Source organism: Herpailurus yagouaroundi, unplaced genomic scaffold (genome assembly GCF_014898765.1).
Source record: "Herpailurus yagouaroundi ecotype Mexico unplaced genomic scaffold, PumYag 162, whole genome shotgun sequence".
NCBI classification, from domain to species: Eukaryota; Metazoa; Chordata; class Mammalia; order Carnivora; family Felidae; genus Herpailurus; species Herpailurus yagouaroundi.
In genome coordinates this window covers 13657364-13677954 of record NW_024412403.1, presented here as the reverse complement: position 1 = coordinate 13677954, position 20591 = coordinate 13657364, and the positions used below count along the sequence as shown (strand labels likewise).

The following is a 20591-nucleotide window of genomic DNA, read 5'->3' as shown; positions in this document are numbered from 1 at the left end:
CCCCCCCCCCCCCCCCCCCCCGGCATCAGGCTTGGCATTGAGCGTGGAGCCTGCTTGGGAGTCTCTCTCTCTGCCCCTCCCCTGCTCATGCGTGCTCTCTCTCTCCTCAAAATAAATAAAATAAATACACACACACACACACACACACACAAAAAAAAGAAAAAGAAAAGAAATTTTACCAAAAATGAAAACCACTCCAAAAAGAGAAAGAGTTGCCACTGAGGAAGATATTCCAAAGGACACGCCCCAGACTCTACAATCTATTTCCAAAGAAGAGGTGTCAAATCTCTGAGCAGTGGTAGTCTCTTTCAAATAAGTGCTGGGCAGTGCTGCACACCCGCCCCCGGCCACCGCATTCCCATCACATGATTTCTTTCAAAAGCTAAGCTCTGGAGTGGCCGGTTCCCCTTCAGCCCCTCTACAGTCACACAGAGCCTACTTCTCCCACCAGGGGGCGATGAAGAGCACCCACCACCACGCCTCCCGCAGAAGCCTATACGTGGTGCCTCGTGGGCACGGAACTCTAGAACCAAAGAAGTAGTGAACAGAAGTTCAGATCTGCCTGGAATAGTCTCTGCCAGTGCTTTTATATGCGTTCTTGAGTGTTCTGGTGCCCCAGTCTTCAAGGAGTCAGATGGAGCCAAGGTGGGCAGTAGAGAAAGTGAGACTCAGGCTCCGAGCCTGTGAATCCATTACCTTCCCCCTCTGTTTCCTGGTGGTACTTTTCCTTGGACTCATCTTTCCTGGCCGTATCTGCAGTAAGATCCATGGGGCCAGAATGGGGGTGGGTCTAGAAAATGAGGTCAAGGAGGCTTCTCAGCTCGTTTAAAGCACACGCCCCAGGCCAACCTGATACCAGGGCAAGAAGGGTCCCCCATCTGGTCTACACCAGGGAACTGCCCTGAGGTGTGAGCTAAAACCACAGCGGGTATCCAGGAGTTTGTCTTCTCCTGTCCCTAATCAATCCCGGGGGCAGCGGTGGCTGGGTGGCTGGTCAAGCTTTGGGGAACCATCTCTCCTAGCCCTTAGTTTATGATCTCTCTCTACCAACAAAAAGCAACTAACAAGGCAGGAAGCAAGATGCTACAATCTGTGCACAGATTCAGAAGCACTACGGCAAGAACTAATTCAGACATCACTGCTCCTAAGAGGTCCCCTGCCTGCCCAAATGCACACCTCATACTTCAAAGAAAGATTGTTAATTACACATTATGATACCAATTATATCCGACTGCATTATGAAACAGGATCTTTGCTAAGCAATTTTATTGTTTTAATTCTTTTCTTCTATCATTTTTAATAATTACTCTCTGGCTTTTATTACATTAAGATGCAATTAAGAAAGAAAAGTCCTTTATATTTTAAATCTATTTCATTCTTTTATTTTTTTTTTTCTTACATGAAGAATTCCATAGCCTTCCAGAATAACATAGCACACAATATAGCTAAAAGACAAAAGGAACAACTTAGATAAAACTATCTAAGTCCCATTTAGGGGGGAGAAAATGCAAGTCTACTTATTTTGAAAACCCTTGCATTTACTAAAAGGATGGAGAATTCTTTTTTTTTTTTTAATGTTTATTTTTGAGAGAGAGATTGACAGAGTGTGAGTGGGGTAGGAGCAGAGAGAGGGAGTCACAGAATCCGAAACAGGCTCCATGCTCTGAGCCATCAGCAGAGTCTGACACAGGCCTCGAACTCACGAATCGCGAGATCATAACCTGAGCCGAAGTTGGATGCTTAACCGACTGAGCCACCCAGGCGCCTCGGGGATGGAGAATTCTTGATCACACAAAGACAAAACAAACCACACAATATTAATACACTCATATGGGAGAGAAACTTTCTACTATCCAAGGAGGACCAAATGGCAAATCAGGACTTAAATGCTAAACTTTGGGATTACGGAAGGTTCAACACTAATATTCCATACTAATACTAACTGAATACTAACATATACAACCATCTGCCCAGTAAAATGACACCAATATTAAATGTGAACCTACCCGTGCTGAATTGTATTTCCTATTAAGTATAAAAATAACGTCCTCTAATCTGTAGAAGAACGAACAAAAAAAAAAAGTAAAATCTTAACAACGTTAAGCCACAATTTGTGAGGTATGGAATTTCACATTCACACACACTAAGGCTGAGCGGCGTTCAAGTGACTGACAAGGAACATTTCTGTATGCTCCATCCCCCGATAGCCTTTTTCATCCTCTTATTTTCTAGCCCGTGGGTCAGCAAACTTTCTTTCTGTAAAGAATCAAAGAGTAACTATTTCAGGTTTTGTCCAGGCAGTTACTCGACTCTGCCTGAATGGATAAAGAAGACAAGGTGCATGTGATGGAATATTATGCACCCATCAAAAAGAATGAAATCTTGCCATTTACAACAACATGGAGGGAGCTCGAAAGTACAATGCTAAGCAGAATAAGTCACAGGAGGACAAATACCATATGATTTCACTCGTGTGTAATTTAAGAAACAAAACAAACGAGCAAAGGAAAACAAAAATAAAAAGAGAGACAGACAGACACAGCAAGAAACAGACTCTTAACTGCAGGGAACAAACAGATGATCACCAGAGGGGAGGTGGGGGGGTGGGGGGTGAAATACTCCCCGTCACGGGGAGTGAGGAGTGCCCGTGTCGTGATGAGCACTGGGTAGCTTATGGAAGTGTTGAATCATTATACTGTACACTTGAAACTAATATAACAATGTATGTTAAGGATACTGGAATTAAAATTAAAAACTTAAACAAACAAACAAGAAACCAGGCCTGGGGGTGAGGATTTGCCTCCCCTTGGCCCAGTGCTCAGCGTGCTGGCAATGACGGGTGGGATAGTACGCTTCAGACACCCCTGTAGAAAAGCGGGAGGAGGGGCGCCTGGGTGGCTCAGTCGGTTGGGCGTCCGACTTCAGCTCAGGTCATGATCTCACCGTCCATGAGTTCGAGCCCCACGTCAGGCTCTGTGCTGACGGCTCAGAGCCTGGAGCCTGCTTCTGATTCTGTGTCTCCCTCTCTCTCTGACCCTCCCCTGTTCATGCTCTGTCTCTCTCTGTCTCAAAAATAAATAAACGTTAAAAAAAATTAAAAAAAAAAAAAAAGAAAAGCGGGAGGAATGAGCAAAGATGTGTGGGTGATCCGAAACTACCCACCAACACGCTGAGCCCAAGAGGGTTCTTCCCGTCACACCCAGAAGTATTTTTCCGAGACCAAAACCAAGTCTAGATGCACGGGGTAGGAATCGGTCCTCAACAACCTTCGTTCTCCGGATCCAAGGGGTTCTCCCTCACAGAAGCAGATTCTCCTCTATCACAGGGCTTGTCCTCTGAACTGGGCATCTGTTAGAGGTTCAGTCATGACCTCCTCAAACCCTGGCCGCTTTTGTGGCTGGCACGAGGCCGGGGCCAGGGGTACAGGTGGTGGCCACTGAATTAAAAGAGGTGACTTGGCCACCATGGAATGACCCATCCAGCCACTCATAAACTCCTCAAGAATGGAGAACTCCATAGGCAAGCCTTCCTTCCCACTGCTGGCCTGGAACTCCTGCCGCACGGCCAAGAAGGGCCCAGGTTGCCTGGAGCAGCCAAGGTCCACTGACGCCACCGCTCGTCCCCCAAGTACGTGTGGCTCTTGTCCCTCCTGGACACCTCCCTCCTCCCTCACACCTCACACCCCATCCGTCAGCAAATCCCGTCAGCTCTGCCTTCAAAATGTATCCAGAATTTGGCTGTATTTCACCAGCTCCATCACCCGTATGCTGGTCACGGCCACCTGCTAATTCGTCTTGCTGATTCTGCCCTGATCCTGGCCCCCCAAACAGTCTATTCTCATGGTATAAAGTGAGTGAAATCAAGTCCATCCATGGTCCCCGAAGACCTTCCAATGGCCTGCGAGGCCCTGTGCAATCTGGAGCCTAACCCACACAGCCCCCCGTTGTCGAGTGTCTCCCAATCGCCCCCTCAGTCCTCTCCTGCTCATTCACGCTGTCACAGCTGCAACGGCCTCCTCCTGTTCCTCTCACACGCCAGTGTTCCTCTCACAACGGGACACAGCTGCAACTCGGGGCTTCCGCACTTCTCTTGCCTCGGCCTGGAACCTTCTCTCCCAGAAAGGCACCTGGCGTCCTCCCTCACCTCTTTCCTGTCTTTGCTCAATCATCCTGTCTTTCATGGGAAGATCCTCCCTGATCATCCTATGAAAATTACAGCCCTATCCCCCAACCCCACCTCCAGGATGCTCTAGCACACTTCCTTGCTCTTGTCCGTCACCATCGGACATGCTCGTCCGTGACTTCAGACTTCACGCATGCTAGAAGGTAAGCTCGGTGAGGGCAGGAGGTATGGCCTCAGCACCTAGAACTGAGAAAGGTATGTAGTAAAAAAGTAAAGTAGTAAAAAAAAAGTAAAAGAGAAAGGCATGTAGTAAAAAAGTAAAGTAGTAAAAAAAAAAAAAGTTAAAAAGTAGTAAAAAAGCACTTGGTGAATAAATTACTTCCCTTCTGTTTATCTTCCCTGGAGTATCTTAGACGATTCCTTTTTTGTCCCCTCCATTCCTCATTTTTAGCGTCTTTCTCTCTCTCTCTCTCTCTCTCTCTCTCTCTCTCTCTCTCTCTCTTTTTTAATGTTTTATTGATTGGGGGCCTGGGTGGCTCGGTTGGTTAAGTGTCCAAATTTGGCTCAGGTCATGATCTTACATTTCATGAGTTCGAGCCCCACGTTGAGCCCGGTGTCGAGCTGGCTGTTGTCAGCAGAGAGCCTTCTTCGGATGCTCTGTCTCCCCTCTCTCTCTCCCCCTCCCCTGCTTGCACTTCTCTCTCTCAAAAACAAATAAACATTTTAAAAATAAATACATAAATAAAACATGTTTTATTTGTTTATTTTGAGAGAGAGACAGAGAGAGCCTGCTCACACACTCGTGTGCAAGTGGGGCGGGGGGAAACGGGGGGGGGGGCTGCGAGAGAGGGAGAGAGAATCCCAAAGAGTTTCCTCACTGTCAGCACAGAGCCCGACTTGGGGCTCCATCTCATGAACCGTGAGATCGCGACCTGAGCCGAAACCAAGAGCTGGACGCTTGACCAACTGAGCCACCCAGGTGCCCCACGCCTTTATTTTTTATCCTTCTTTCATCCTTATTTAATCATGCTTATAAATTCTTGTCTCTTCCTTTTTCACTCCACATCTTCCCTTCCCTCCTTTCTCTTATTATCTAGAAGTGTTTATTAAGTAGATTTATACATCTAAAAACAGAGGCCTTTTTAAGCTACTGTTTCTAACCACATCCTGGCTCCAATGTCAAATACATAAAGAATCTAAGAGTTTGCAATAAGATCTTTCCTTAAAAACTCACTGACCATCTTTGAAGGACAATATGGAATCGATTCATTATTCTGGTGAAGGAAAGAAAAAAATCAAGCCAGCATTCTGCCTTTTATATACCAACTATATACCCTGAGGCAACTTTTTTAAAAGATTGAAACAAAGTTCTTTATAAAACTTTCCAGCTAATAAAGGCAGAGGAAATGACAGAATGAGATTATCACCCTTCTGTAAACACCCTAAATGAAAACTGAGTCTAGGCATCCGCTATGGACCGCCAACAGCTGCCGAAACCACAAGGGAAAAAGCTGATGGGGACCCTAATGAAGGATGATCAGATTAACAGCACCTGCCTATATTAACATTTCAGAAAGGATACAAAATATGTCACCTGATAAAGTTACATTATCATGTATGCAATACTGTTGCCCAAAAATACAAATCTGAATCTAATAAAGCCTTTAGTTTATAGGACATTTTGAAGACAATAAAATGTTTAATGACAACACTGGGATCCTGGCAGCAAAGTCTATATATACTTATATACCGTGAAGAACTCCACGGGACAAAAGATCCAGCTTCTTGACCAAATATATTGCAAGAGAAAACAAACAAGGACAGGAAACCTACATATAAAAAGAGACTTAAGAGGCATTATCAACCACATGCCATTTGTGGACTTTGTTTAAATCCTTTGATTACCCTGAGGGATTTATAACTAACTGTGAAAAGAACATTTATCAATCAGGGAAATCTGAATGTGAATATTAAGTGATACTGAGTGATTTTTTTTTTTTTTGCATGTGATACAGTACGCTGATATTTAACAAAAAGAATGTTATCTTCTCGGACACATAGTGACATATTCATAAATAAATCTGATTTCCTTTTTAAATCTGCACCTTAAAATTCTCCTTCAAGCAAAGGACTTTGGTTGTTTTAATCCTATGGAAGTCACTGCTTCTCAAAGATACCCATAAATGCGGTGATGCACAAAAAATAGACAGTGGAAATCAACAAAACACCAGGCACAGATTTAGGGGCTATATGATAAACAAATAAATGAGAAAGCAAATGGATTTATATACCCTTGATGCACCTCGAAAGTCCTTCAAAGCATGTAGGCGAGTTAAACTGCTCACCATGTGCAGGTCAGGCTTCTGATAATGTTAATATCTGGAACACAGCCATCTGGAAATTTAAAAAAAAAAAAGAAAGAAAGAAATACTTCTGGGTGACAAACAGCTTTCAAAAAGCCCCATGCACTTTACTCCATAAAAGAAAAAGAAGCATGTCATTTATAAAACGGTATCTAAACAAGGCATCATCAAGAACCAATCGCAGAGGAAAGCAGCAGAGCACTCAGAAGTAGAAGCACAGTTGCTGAGCCACCCAGGAGTTTATAACAAAGACAGAGTCCCCAGGGACTCAACCCCCAGGGCCATCACCCTGGAGCAGCTTCCTATAGTAACAATATCCCAGAGTTGGCAACAATGTTCCAGCCGGGCTCAGAGTCCTGTTATAAAGAAAGCAAGAAGGTGGGGCACCTGGGTGGCTCAGTCCGCTGAGTGACCAACTTCGGCTCAGGTCATGATCTCACAGTTTGTGAGTTCGAGCCCTGCTGACAGTTCAGAGACTGGAGCCTGCTTCAGATTCTGTGTCTCCCTCTCTCTCTACCCCTCCCCCACTTGTGCTGTCTCTCTCCATTTCAGAAATAAACATTAAAAAAAGGAGAGAGAAAGCAAGAAGGTCACTATAGACACTACTTGAGAATTATTTTCATTGGAGTGCCTGGGTGGCTCAGTCAATTAGGCGATCAACTGTTGATTTCAGCTCAGATCACAATCCCAGGATCGTGAGATCGAGCCCCACATTGGGCTCCACGCTGAGTGTGGAGCCTGCTTAAGATTCTTTCTCTCCCTCTCTCTCTGCCTCCCCCCTGCTTGTGCACTCTCTCTCTCGCTCTGAAATAAAAAAATAAATAAAACAAATTTATTTTCATTACGATGGTTAAAATTTTACGAAGCTCATTTATTCCCTTAATGAGGGAGTTAACAGATTCCCAGGAAAGGCGACACTGAGATCAATGAGGAAAACTGAAGGTAAGTTTCAAGCTTGAAATTGAGGCGAGGCATCTCAACACTGAGAACCAGCCCACGAGAGGGTAGTAGGCTCCTCACCATGGGACCCGCTGGGCTCTCAACACTGGGCGGGTTGGACTGGAAGTCCCTGAGGATCACAAACAATTCCAAGGTTTTATGGGGTGGTAATGTTAAAAAAAAAAAAAAAAAAGTATTCTGATGTTTGTTAAAAAACGGTAAGAAAGACTTTATTCAGGGCTATTGCAATAGAGGAGAGAGATGAGGTGCAAATCCCAGTGCAGCAAAGACACCTGGGGACTTATAACAAACAAGCAGACTGAGGTCACTACTCAGCAGACACAGCAAGGGTGGGGGTCCTTACTAAACCAAGAGAAAACAGGATTCCTGCTGAAGGCAGCCCAGGGTGACCAGGTATTGCATACCAAGGTACTCATACAGCAAGGGTGGGGGTTCCCTCTAAACTGACTTAGCAGGATTCTTGCTGACACCTAGAGATGCTGTCCAAGGTCACAATGCAGGAGCAGAAGCCGGAAGCAGATCCCAGACCCCAGATCCAAGCTTGGGGGTGTGACTTACACCTGCTAGTGACCTGACCCTGCCGAACGCTTTTTAACTTCTCAGTTGCTTCTCCGCATATAATCTCTCTGTTCTGCAAAATCCAGAAATGCCCATTTCATTACATCCAGCTATCACGTAAGAGAAAACTACCTTTGAACATAATGCCATGCAAGTGATTTATATATAATTCCCTGTGATAATGAGGCAGATTGATTCATCATCGTGAGTCGCAATGCAGCCTTTCAAAGTAGCCTTGTAATAAACAGGTATACGAATAAAATAGGGAAAAAAACAAAAACAAAACCTAAAAGCCTGGATTTAAAAGCATCTGGATGAAAACCAGGACGCTACCAATCATGAACAGGATCACGAAACCTTCACAGCACAAGCCATGCAACTTCCCATGACGTCCAGTCCCCGAGGAGAGCACTTCAGGATGACAAAGCTGTTCCTTTGCAGCCTCAAAAGTGCCATCTATTGGACAGAAACATCTGAAGAGTAATGCGCTAAACATCCTGTTCATGTCCCATGGTTGTCCACTGGGATCCGTGCCTGGGAAGCTGACCTCCGTGATCTGCATCAACTAGGCTCCCCTGCCCTCGGGTCCCTTGGGAGCTAACCACAGAAGCCAGGAGTGGAAGAGAAGGGCAGCACTGGGCACCTGGGCGGCTCAGTCGGTTGAGAGTCCAACTTCGGCTCGGGTCATGATCTCACAGTTTGTGAGCGCGAGCCCCACAACAGGCTCTCTGCCGTCACTACAGAGCCTCCTTCAGATCCTCTTTCCCCCCGCCGCTCCCACACTTGCACTCTCTCAAAACTAAGTTAAAAGCATTAAAAAAAAAAAAAAAAAAAAAAAGGAAGGAACAGTTACCCACACTCACCCCTTCCCTGCCTCCTCTCTACAGGGTTGCCTGGAAGTCTCTCCACCACAGGGCACAGCCTCTCTGAGGAACCCTCCCTGCCTGTCCTTAGTTCTAGGGGTTGGACGGTGTCATAGACTATGCCCCCCCCCAAATTCGTATGTTGAAATCCAATCCCCCAGTGTGATGATATTAGGAGGTGGGGCCTTTGGGAGGTGATCAGGACATGAGGGGGGAGGGGAGAGCCCCCATGAACGGGATGAGTGCCCTTATAAAAGGGACCCCAAAGACCTCCCTCACCACTCCGACCATGCGAGACCACAGGAAAAGTCTGCCATCTATGAACCTGGAAGTGGACCATCACCAGACCCAATCTGCAGCATCTTAATAACCTTGGACTTCCCAGGCTCCAGCAGTGCGAGAAAGAAATTTCTGCCACGTGAAAGTTTCCCAGTCTGTGGTATCATTATAGCAGTCTGAACAGGTTAAAACAGAGGGGCTTCCTCAGGTAGCCCCCGCACCTCACGCACCCTTTCTGCTTCCCGACCTCATGACACGGCTTCACTCAACCCTCTTCTGTCACCTGAGTGTGCCGTATATTTTCCCGCCAGGCCTCTGACTAACTACAATGGAAAGGGAAAAGGGGCAGGAAATCAAAAATTTAATTTTCCATACTTGCCCTCAACTGGGGCGGGGGAGGAGGGAAGAAAAACCAACTCTTGAACTAGATTTCACGGTATGAATATGGAGGGTAGGATACGGCCAAGGAGCCTCTGGTTTTAAGAGTGCCAGTGAAAATCCAGAATTTACACACAGAATTGCCTATAAATGTACACGCGCATTTTTCTGAAAAGCAAAACCCGGGGAGGAAAAAAGTCGAAATTTCAACTGTATTCTCAAAAGGTGACCCAAAACCGCAGAGCCAACGCTGTAAGAACAACACGGCACAGAAACGGCCTCCATCTGCCCAAGAGAAGAAAATGACCAGGCAGGCGATGGGTACCTGTGCCAGCTGCATGAGCAGAAACACAGCCACCTCCTCCTACCAAGGCCTGGGAACCATCGCACTCCCACCCGCCACCACCCACCCCTTGGAGGCAGCTGGGATGGTGTGTTCCCGCCAATCACTCACAGCTCCCTCCCCACAGCCAAGTGACATTTCAAAAGCTCATCAGCCCAGCAGGTGCTCAGATGCACAAGCAGTAGCAAAAACAGTTCCGGGCGGTGGAAAATCTCATTCTTTTTGTTCTGAAAAGCTCGGGACATGGAGGCACGGGAGAGCAGGAGACCGTGGGTGCAGCACAACAGGAGGGGAGAAGCAGCTGACTAGTGGAGATGATGCCCCATCCCAGGCGCCGCCCCCCCCCCCCCGGAGAGCCCCCACATGGGGTCAGTCCTCACCTTATTTTGCACCACCCCCCCCCGCTGTGTGACCTGAGGATACAAGAATAGTGGCTGGCCCTCCCCAGGCCACTACTCCCCCCTTTGCGACATGGCGATCACCATTGAGTGGGAACCTCACTGGGTCATTGTGGGGGTCATCAGGGAGATGATGTGCATCCAAGACTCAGGACATGCCTTCCCAGGTATGTTTTACAAGTCATATCAAAGCTCTCCTTCATTTCCTTCCCCACTGGGATGGTCTTGGCAACCAAACAAACAGAAGCCTACAGAAGACTGGTAAAATCAACCTCCGTTCCACTCCACAGCAGATGCCCCAAAAATGTGACAAGCCACGTGGGCAAGGGCACCTGACCGGGACCACACAGCCTCTAACCCACACGGAGCCCTGTGACTGTGTCCATCCCCTCTGCCACCACCCCTTTCCCAACTGTACCTGGGGTCTTAGCTCAGAGGCAGGAGCCGCTGCGATTCAGAGCCCGGCTCAGAAGCCCGATGACCTCAGCTGACTCTTGGCCTTGCCGTGTCCTGACTGGGTGGCCTCGGGCAAGATAAACTACCCTTCTGACTTAGTTCCTCCATTTACGACCCAGGTATAATCATGATCATACTAGCTACCTTTCTGTGAGGATTAACAACAATTCATGCCAAGTTCTTAAAATAGAGGCTGGCATACAGTAATAACTCGATAAATGCCGGCTGTGGTATTGCCCCGCACATTTAAGCTAGTTTCCAAGGCCCATCTAATAAGGAGGCATCTGTGCTCCAAAGAGTAGCCAAACACTGGCTCCACCAGTCCACGAGCCAAGCACCATATGTCCTTGATTCTCAGATGTGTTTTGTATGTTAATGTTCCTAAAATTACGCTACACGTGCACATTTAACCCTGTCGATTTTCCCATCTATAAAATGAAGATTACAGCATCTACCTAATGGGATTGGTGGAAAATTACTGGTTAATACGTGCAAAACACTTGGAACAGGTCTTGGCATCAGAAACTGTTCTCTGCAGGTTATGATCACCATCATTATATTAACCGACCTGACCTGCTGCAGGGCTTTCCACTCCCAGTGTGAACATTCTTCCACATTCCACCTCGAAACAGGGACCGCTTGACCCTTGGTACCCAAGGATGCTGTGGCTCAGGGCTGCCGAGTGAGTAGCTACAGCCCCAGTAAAAATAGCACAGGGCTTCAGCCAGAGGCTGGGTTTTTACTATCGCACCGGGTTCCTAGAACTAATTCCTTACAGAAATTGTTAAATTGCATCACATTGGTTCCTGGGGTTTATTTCAGGCTTTTGCCCATAGAATAACTTGGGGGGTCATGATGTGGGTTTCTTGGTGGCCTCTAGAGACCAGCTGGCCTCCCATCAGTCGAAGAGAGACCCGGGGAGGATGGGACTTTAGCAGAGGCACTAAAAGGCAACTCAGAATGGAGAAAAGGCAGCAGAAAGGGCAACCCAGAGCAGCCGAAGGTCAATGAATGAGCCCAGAATGAAGGCAACTGGTACATCAATGGTCTCTACTGTCCGAAGCAAGTTCTATCAAACTACATTGTTTTCCCTTCCTCTTTCATCTTACTGCTTTCTCCCTACATGGGAGGCTTGGACAATGCTGAACAGACAAGGTACAAGGTGACTCCTGTGAGCATGGGTGCTGGGTCAGATTACATGGATTCAAATCCTGGTATCCCCAGCTATTAGCCAAGTGACCTTGAGCCAATGCCCCAACCACTCTTTGCTTCTGTTTCCTCCTCTGTAAAAGGAGGGTAGCAGTAATTAATAGGCGAGTAGGGATTAAGGGAATCTCTTGGAAAAGAGTCAACAACCCTGGCCACCATCACACTCTGGTACCTGCACCCCAGCAGCCCCGCAGGGGAAAACCCGGGTTAGTGACACTGCTGGGAGGAGGTGTCTTGTCCAGCTTCCAGCAGCCAGTGAAATGGGAAGACGTCTGGAAACAGAGATTCCAACCACAGGCGCTCCACATACAAGCCGTTGCTAACGCCCTCTGAGCCTCGGCTTCCTCACCAGAAAAATGGGGTTCCGCTACCACACGGGGTTGTTGTGAGAAATGAGAAGGCATCACGCAGGCATTAAATAAACGTTACTTCTTGTCATCTGTCCTCCTTCCCCAGAGTGAAGAGAAGAGAGCAAAAGCAAAACCTGACCTCTTGCCACTCTCAGGGAAGTTTGTCACCGGCCCACATCAAAGCTCCTGTGCCCCGAGACCCCGCAGCCCGCCATGCCCACTGAGGTCTTCCTGCCGACAAAGCAAGCCAGCGGCCCCCTTCCCGGGGGAAGGTGAATGGGGTCTGTCTTCCAGCCCCGACACGTCAGCCACTTCCCACCAAAGGCCCAGAGACAAGAGTCACGGGCAGTAAAACCCGGGAGGAAGTCCTCTCACAAAAACCAACAGCAAGCAAAGGTTATGAAGAACCCTTGACAAGTGCTTCAGGAGCTGGAGCCTGAATCATTAGCGAGAAGGACGTGGAGAGGTCGTTTTCTGGAAACGTCTGAGGGATAAAGAGAGTAGATAAATGTCAAAAACAATGCCTAAAACGGCTGCATTCTGCTTGCTTACACAGCTTTTTCCTTCTTCAGACAAATGATAAAACATCCACGCTTCTGAATATAAATCATCTTCAATTAAGACGTTTCTATTGGGAAGCACTTTGGGCAGGACAAACGAAGTCTCTGCCACTGTTCTCCGACTTGGCACTTTCAAGGTTGGCAGGGCGATTTATTTTTGTTGATTAAACAAAATACAAATGGAGAGGGCCTAAAAATTGATTAGCCAATTAAAGTCAATGATTCTCAACAAAGAAATGTGCATTATTAGCTTTGCCAGAGTTATAAAAATGCCTCCTGGCTTTACTGCTGCTTTCGGGATTTACACCATCGATATTTGTGCTGACAGAAAGATTAAGTAAGGACTGAATTAGGCAAAATTTGTCTTCTCTTCTGCTGGAACGGAAGGAAGAGAAACGATTAAGGGCTGGGGCCGTTTCAGGGAGAACGTTTGCACAGCATTCGTAATTCTTGAAAGAATGATCCGGGCTGAGTGGGCCGCAGTCACTGATTTTGTGTGTACTTGTTCTTTGGCAAATTACAGATTCACTAATAGGGGCCAAATCTGTTGAGATGACAACAATCATAAATATCCAAATTCTTCGCCTTCTCTTTTCACTTTCCAAGGGGATGAGCGTCCAGATAGGCAGCCAAACGCACGATGGGTGTCAGATGCCTTCCGCAAAACGGACCGATGTCCAGGGGGACACCAGCCGCCCATTTCAGTCCAGAGCAAAGTGTTTCTGGATTGCAACCATAAGGTCCAGACCGCAACTGCAATAAATTCACGTACGATAGCCACACACCCGGGCCCGCGGAATGCTGGGATTTTTCTGGTGGTCAGAGCATGAATGTTGCCGGCTGCTATGCATTTTTAAACTTGATTGTACATAATTGTTAATCACTGACCCATTCTCCAACCCTCCTGGGCTGGAGCATGTTGCTAGGCAACCAATTTTGTTCTGGATACTTTCTGAAAGCTAGTGAGGCAACAAGCAAGTGTCAACTAAGTGAACACTAACCAGGAGAGACAGATTCAAATTTAAAAAAAAAAAAAAAAAAAAGGTTGCCCAGTTTCCTTAAAGCACGGTCATCCCGTGCCTCTCCTAATGTAGACACGTATTTTCCATGTCTTACAACTCAGCAAAGAGGCTCTCTTAGGTGGAACTGGATGAAACTGCCCTTTTAGTAGCTCAGTTTGACAATTCATATAATTCAACCTAACAACTTAAAAGAGGTCCCACAGACTGCGAAACTGGCATAAGCAGTGCTTCGTATCAATAAGATATCGTTCATGTGGTCCATGGGTTTCTGAAAATTCTTCTTACAAGACACAGCTGGGAGAGACAACCTGTGTGGTCACACAAACGCCTGAGTAAGAAGTCACATTTTTCCCCCCAGTTCAGACTACTACAGAGTGATCGATTTCATGTAAATAACCACACCTTCCTGCCTTTTCAAATGTTCGGCGCCACGGGCGATGAGACTAGATTTATTTCTCCCAGTTTGAGAATGGAGATGCTAAAGGACATTCTAAAGATGAGGAAGGAACTGCCGGGTACACGAGAGAAGTTCATCTAAGGGGAAAAAGGAGGGGAGGCAGGGGCGTTGGTATCACGGAACATGATGCTATTCCGGGGAAGCCAGTGAAATCTAATGACTCTCCCCTTCCAAGGCAGCTGAGAGCACCACAGTCAAGGAACGGTGGAAGAAAATAATGGCCCTATGTCAGCTCACAGAATGAATCCAGGAGGTTTTTAGAATCTCTGTTGGAAGCCCTGAATAATGACCAGCTCAGGCAATGCATTCGAGTAGATGATTAACCTCATTAGGAAAGAATTGGTAAAAATTATTAGGTGAAGGGAGCATACACAGGGAATCCTAGGTTTAAATTCTGGCCTTATTGAACAGGTCCGAATACCTGTGCAATTGCAACTCTCTAGCAATCCAAATTAATTGTGTCTAAAATTATTAGGCTACAACTTATAAACTAAGGCACCTGTAAAGTTTATATTGGGCAAATGGCAAAGCGTGGTAAGAAGGCAACAGGAAGTTTATCGCCGTTGCCCAGATGAGCCTGATTAAAATATAAGCAGGCCGTTTTGTCCGGATTTGCTTTAGATGACATGCTTATAACTAAAAAGAAAAATGAAGTAAACAATACGGAAACATATAAACTTAAAAGGTGAGAGATTTCTCTCCAGCTCATTTCCACCTTCCACCACCCTCCAGAGGTAACCACCAACTTGTTTCTCTTTTACAAAAGTGGCATCGTAATGCATACCTCAGCAACCTGCCCTTTTCACTCAACATTATAACACAGAAGCTAGTTTTCAACACAGTCCTCTGGAGCACTCAATTCATCAGCCACTCTGTCCCTGATTTCAAAATAAATCTTCTCAGAGAGGAAGAGTGACCCTTCCTCTCTCAGAGTTAACAATTTAAAATGTTTTATTTATTTATTTATTTATTGGGGGGGGGCGGTGCATGTGTGAGCTGGGTAGGACAGAGGGAAAGGGAGAGAATATTAGGCAGACTCCACACTCAGCATGGAGCCCGGCACAGGGCTCAATCTCATGACCATGATCATGACCTGAGCTGAAATCAAGAGTCAAACACTCAACCAACTGAGCCACCCAAGTGTCTCAGAGTTAACGACAATTTAAAAATTTTTTAACGTTTATTCATTTTTTCATAGAGAGAGACAGAGCGTGAGGGGGGTGGGGGCAGAGAGAGAGGGAGACAGATTCCGAAGCAGGCTCCAGGCTGTGAGCTGTCAGCACAGAGCCCGACGCGGAGCTCGTACTCACGGAGCGTGAGATCGTGACCTGAGCTGAAGTCGGGCAATTAACCAGCTGAGCCACCCAGGCGCCCCAGTTTAAAGACCACCAAAAGTAGGGTCAGTTATTCACCTCCCTGGAAGTTCCGGCCAGAAGCCCAACAAGGAGGAAAGCCATTTTCAACCCCATAGATACAGTTACAGAAATTCAGCGTGACACAAATGGAGCCCCTGAGCAGCAACTGGTTAAAACCATAAATGGGTGAGTGAGTTGGGAGTCCCAAAGGAGAGAGATCCAGATCACAAAAGAGAGAGAGAGAGAGAGAGAGAGAGAGAGAGAGAGAGAGAGAGAGAGACGCCAATGAAATCCAGAAACATCAAAGACTGAAAACCAACTGCTAAATGAAATTCCGAAGCCCGGTGCTACAAACTAGAAGAAGAATGTAATTTCAACAGGGACATTTTGAAGCCCCTGTGAAGGAGACGGTGAGCCTGCTGGGAAGCCGCAGTTATAGACACAAGAACAACAGGAACACTTGGATGAGCATTAGGACTGTCGCAGAAAAGCAGGGATGACAGAACAGCAGTGCGTACAAGGGTTCCACACTGCTCCAACTCAGAAACTACAAAGCTATATTCAAGATTGTGCTTTCTTCACTTAAGAGAAGCAGCTGCAGACTTCAATTCTGAAGACCATCATCCTAATCTAAGTTCTACAAATAGATTTTAATAAAGTCACTTCCTTGGGGCTCAGTTGGTTAAGCATCTGACACTTAATTTCAGCTCAGGTTATGATCTTATGATTGGTGAAATTGAGTCCCACGTTGGACTCTGCAATGACAGCACAGAGCTTCTCTCTCTCAAAATAAACCCTTCTAAAAAAAAAAAAAAAGTCACTTCCTCTCTCTAGGTATCAGTTTTCTTGTCTATAATATGAGAAGACTTGACTAAAAAAAACTCTAAAGTCCATAAGGTAATTTATTTCTAAGATTCTGTTTAGTTAAAACGATGTTTATAGATGGATGGATAGATGATGGATGGATAGATGGACAGACAGATGGGTAGATGATGAACGATGAGTGAATGGCTAGATGAACGGATGGAAGGATGAAGGCTGGATGGATGGATGATAAATGGATGATGGATGGATGAATGGAAAGACAGATGGGTGGATAATGAAGGACGGATAGATGGATGATGGGTGGGTAGATGGATGGGTGGATGGATGAAGAATGGATAGTTGGATGGACGGATGGATGGATGGATGATAAATAGATGATGGATGGATGGGAGGCATTGGTCGACTGAATGGGATTGTACCATTTGTTGTGAATGGTTGTGATCAATTGTTGTAGCTTTAGAAATTTGGGGGCACATTCAACATCATGTCGGTAGCTTGGAATCAGCCATGGAAGGAGTATTTACACCACGGAAATTGGCAAACACTACAAATCAGGCCTTTGTATTCACCCTGCAGTGTCAGCTTACCAAACATCACTGAAGAAAGAGGAGGAAGGAAAAGAAGGGGAGAAATGAAAGCAAGGGACAGTATCTGTATGCACACAGTCTCCAAGTGGGCTGGCTTCCCACATCTCCATCTTGATATGCTTACTATTTTCTCTGCCTGTAACACCATTATTCAGATTTGACTGAATAACCCAGACTTCTTGCCTCAAACTCGGCTCAAGCCTCACCTCTTTTAGGAAAGCCATCTCTGGTGTCTACCCTCAGTCTGTGTGACATATAGCACCCCCCCCCCCCGCAATGTGCTCCTGAATGCTGTAATTACCTCCCTCTGCCCTCTCAGGTAGTACCTACAATATAGTGTCATCCATTTAACCAGCCCCACTAAATTGTCACCCAATTCAGGACAGCAACCATACATTTTAGCTCTGGGTGTTTAATGCCTCGCACTAAGCCAGGCACATAATCACCATCCAATAAACATGTTTTAAATTAAAGCAATGGTTTTAACTACAAGGCAGCACAAAAGAATTTGCTGATAAAAGGTTTAGGCTCAAAGAGCTGCACTACTCTCTCCTAGACATAAATGGGTAGTTGGGAGATTTTTCGAGGGCTTCAGCTTTTCAAGACCACTTTCCCTTAGATTGTGGCTTTCCATTAAGTCAGTTAACCTACATTTATCACAAAACAGTGCGGTGTGTCACTGACCCACTTTTTTTCATCTCTTTGCTGCTCAATGACATCCACCTGTCACTGTGAATTGCATTTTTAAATAAGGAATTAAATATATTTGTCCTGGATTTACCCAAGCGAGCTCTGACAGCGCTGGGATGCACCCTCAGGTTCATTGCCTAATCTACTAAAGTGGCTTTGAGAAAACTGCTTATGCTTTCTCATCCTTAGCTATCCAATCCATTAAATGAACCCAGGGCCTGGATGTAACACAGAGGAGACACCCCCTCCCCGCCTCCGCCCCGTGCCAGGGCAAATGCAGGCTTGCCAGGCCTGACCTCAACAATGCTAACGATACTGCAAAGGGAGTCACACATGCCTATCACCTTCGGAAGAAAGGAAAGTGTCTTAGTCCGCTGGGCCTGCTGTACAAAGTACCACACACGGGGCGGGGGGGGGGGGGGCGGAGGGAGGCATGGTCCTCACACGACAGAAATGTATGGTCTCACAGCTCTGGAGGCTGGAAGTCCAAGGCCAAGGTGTCATTAGGGTTGGCTTCCGGATAGACCCTTCTTCCTCGGCTTGCAGTCCACTGCCTCCTCACTGTAGCCCCACACGGCCTTGCTTCTGTGCACATGCACGTGGAAAGAGGGGCAGCTCACCCGTCTCTTCCCCTTCCCATATGGACACTATCCCTATTGAATTAGGCCCCCACACTTTTGACCTCATTGAACCATAATTATCTCCTTAAAGGCCCTATCTCCAAACACGGTCACATGAGGAGTTAGGGCTTCCACATACGAATAGGAGGGTGGGGGAAACAACTTAGGCCATAACAGAAGACAACCACGCAACACCTACTGGGTATGGATACCTCACAAGGGATAGATCTCTCTCCACTCCCCTGAAAGGAAAAAGCCAGATCGCCATTCTTTCTTTTTTTTTTTTTAACGTTTATTTATTATTTGTTTTTGAGAGGGGGACAGAGAACGAGCGAGCGAGCAGGGTAGGGGCGGAGAGAGAGGGAGACAGAGAATCCCAAGCAGAAGCCACGCTATCAGCACAGAGCCCAACGTGGGGTTCAATTCCACAAACTGTGAGATCATGACCTGAGCCAAAACCAAGACTGAGACGCTCAACCTCCTCAGCCACCCAGCTGCCCCTAGACTTCAATTCTGAGTTGAGTTGCGTTTGCCTAAATTCAAATGTCAAAGTCCTAACCCCCAATATCTCGTAATGTGATCTTATTTGGAAATAGGGTCATCGAAGATGTTATCAGTTAAGATAAGGCCAATAAAAATAGTGTCCTTATAAAAGAGGGGAAGTTTAGCAAGAGAGGGTGAAGTAAGAAAACACCGAGAGGTGAAGGAAAAGGCGGAGGTCAGGATGACAATTCCACAAGCCAGGAAACACCAACCAGCACCAAAGACTGAGCAAGCAGCCACAAGCTAGAAAAAGGGTGGGGACAGACTGTCCTTCACAGAAGCCTTCGAAGAAACCTGGATCTCGGACTTCCAGAACCAAAAGACGATAAATTTCCATTGTTTAAGACACCTAGCGTGTGGTTCTTTGTTATGGCAGCCCCAGGAAACTAAGACAAGCTCTCTTTCAACATCTCCCAAGTCTTTCCTCCCAGGGACTCAGAGGACTTTCCTGCTTGGCAGACTGGAAGAAAATATGGATTGCACGCCTCGAGCCTTCTGAGTTCTCTCCTTTGGAGCTGATCATCATCAGGACTCACCTCTCCTTCTCTGCCCTGTTCCCAGGGGCGGTTGGCCCTGCAGGTCGGGCAGAGCAGTGAGCGAGCCCATTTAGCCCTCACCTGTAAGCCTGCTCTCCAACCAGCTTTATCTGTTGTGATGTCCCACCTGTCTGGATTCTCTGTTCCATTTGGCAATTGGCTCTAAACTCTGGGAAGAGGAGAGGCGATTACTTATCACCCTTCAAAACTCAACAGCACCCTCCACATCGCTCTGCCACTGCGATCTCATACCCCACCACCTACTCTAGGTACGAGGGAAGCAGCCAAGGCTCCTGAGGGTTTGGTCTCTTACCTGTAGTCCCAGGGCTCCCGGACAGGACAGCCAAGGAGTCCAATCCAGGTCCTCTCCCAGCGAATCCCACCTTCTTTAATTAAAAAAAATCTCTAAACTGGGGCGCCTGGGTGGCTCAGTCGGTTAAGCACACGACTTCAGCTCAGGTCATGATCTCACGGTTAGTGAGTTCGAGCCCCACGTCGGGCTCTGCACTGACAGCTCGTTGCCTGGAGCCTCCTTTGGATTCCGTGTCTCCCTCTCTCTCTCTCTGCCCCTCCCCGGCTCACACTCCATGTGTCTCTCTCTCAAAAATGAATAAACGTTAAAAAAAATTTTTTTTAACTTTTTTTTTTAATCTCTGTTCTGACTCATAGCAGGTCAAATACACAAGAAGAAGAGAGAAAAGAGGCACATCTTCGGTAAAGAGCTTAAGTGGAGTGGAAGGGAAACTCCACTTACTTACCAATGAAAGCTAATAAAAGTGACGAGTTTCTTCCAAGCCAAAGAGTACTCAGCCACCCACTCAGCCACCCACTCAGCCACCCACTCAGCCACCCACTCAGCCACCCACTGAACTACCAGGGAGCACACACAGCTTCTCCAGGCTGGGGGAAATTCGATTCCAGGCTTATTAGTGAGACTGGTTCCGGTACAGTCCTACTGAAACACCGGTCCAGAGCCACATGGACACAGACACTGTGCTGGCCTGGTGACTCCCAATGAGCTGCCACTATTTAAAAAAAAAAAAGAAAGAAAGAAAGAAAGATAAAACACAAAACACATCTGGTGGGAACTCTCCACTTCCCACCACACTTCCGTATC

General features: G+C 46.6%; 1 protein-coding gene across 1 annotated transcript in view; it reads right to left on the bottom strand.

Annotated features, from left to right (window-relative positions):
* Window positions 1-20591, bottom strand: part of TIAM1 (TIAM Rac1 associated GEF 1) — a 395754-nt gene that overhangs the window by 309116 nt on the left and 66047 nt on the right. Inside the window, exon 3 of the mRNA XM_040484060.1 lies at window positions 6414-6516. The gene's annotated coding sequence lies outside the window, so the exon portion shown is untranslated. The remainder of the gene's footprint in view (window positions 1-6413; window positions 6517-20591) is intronic.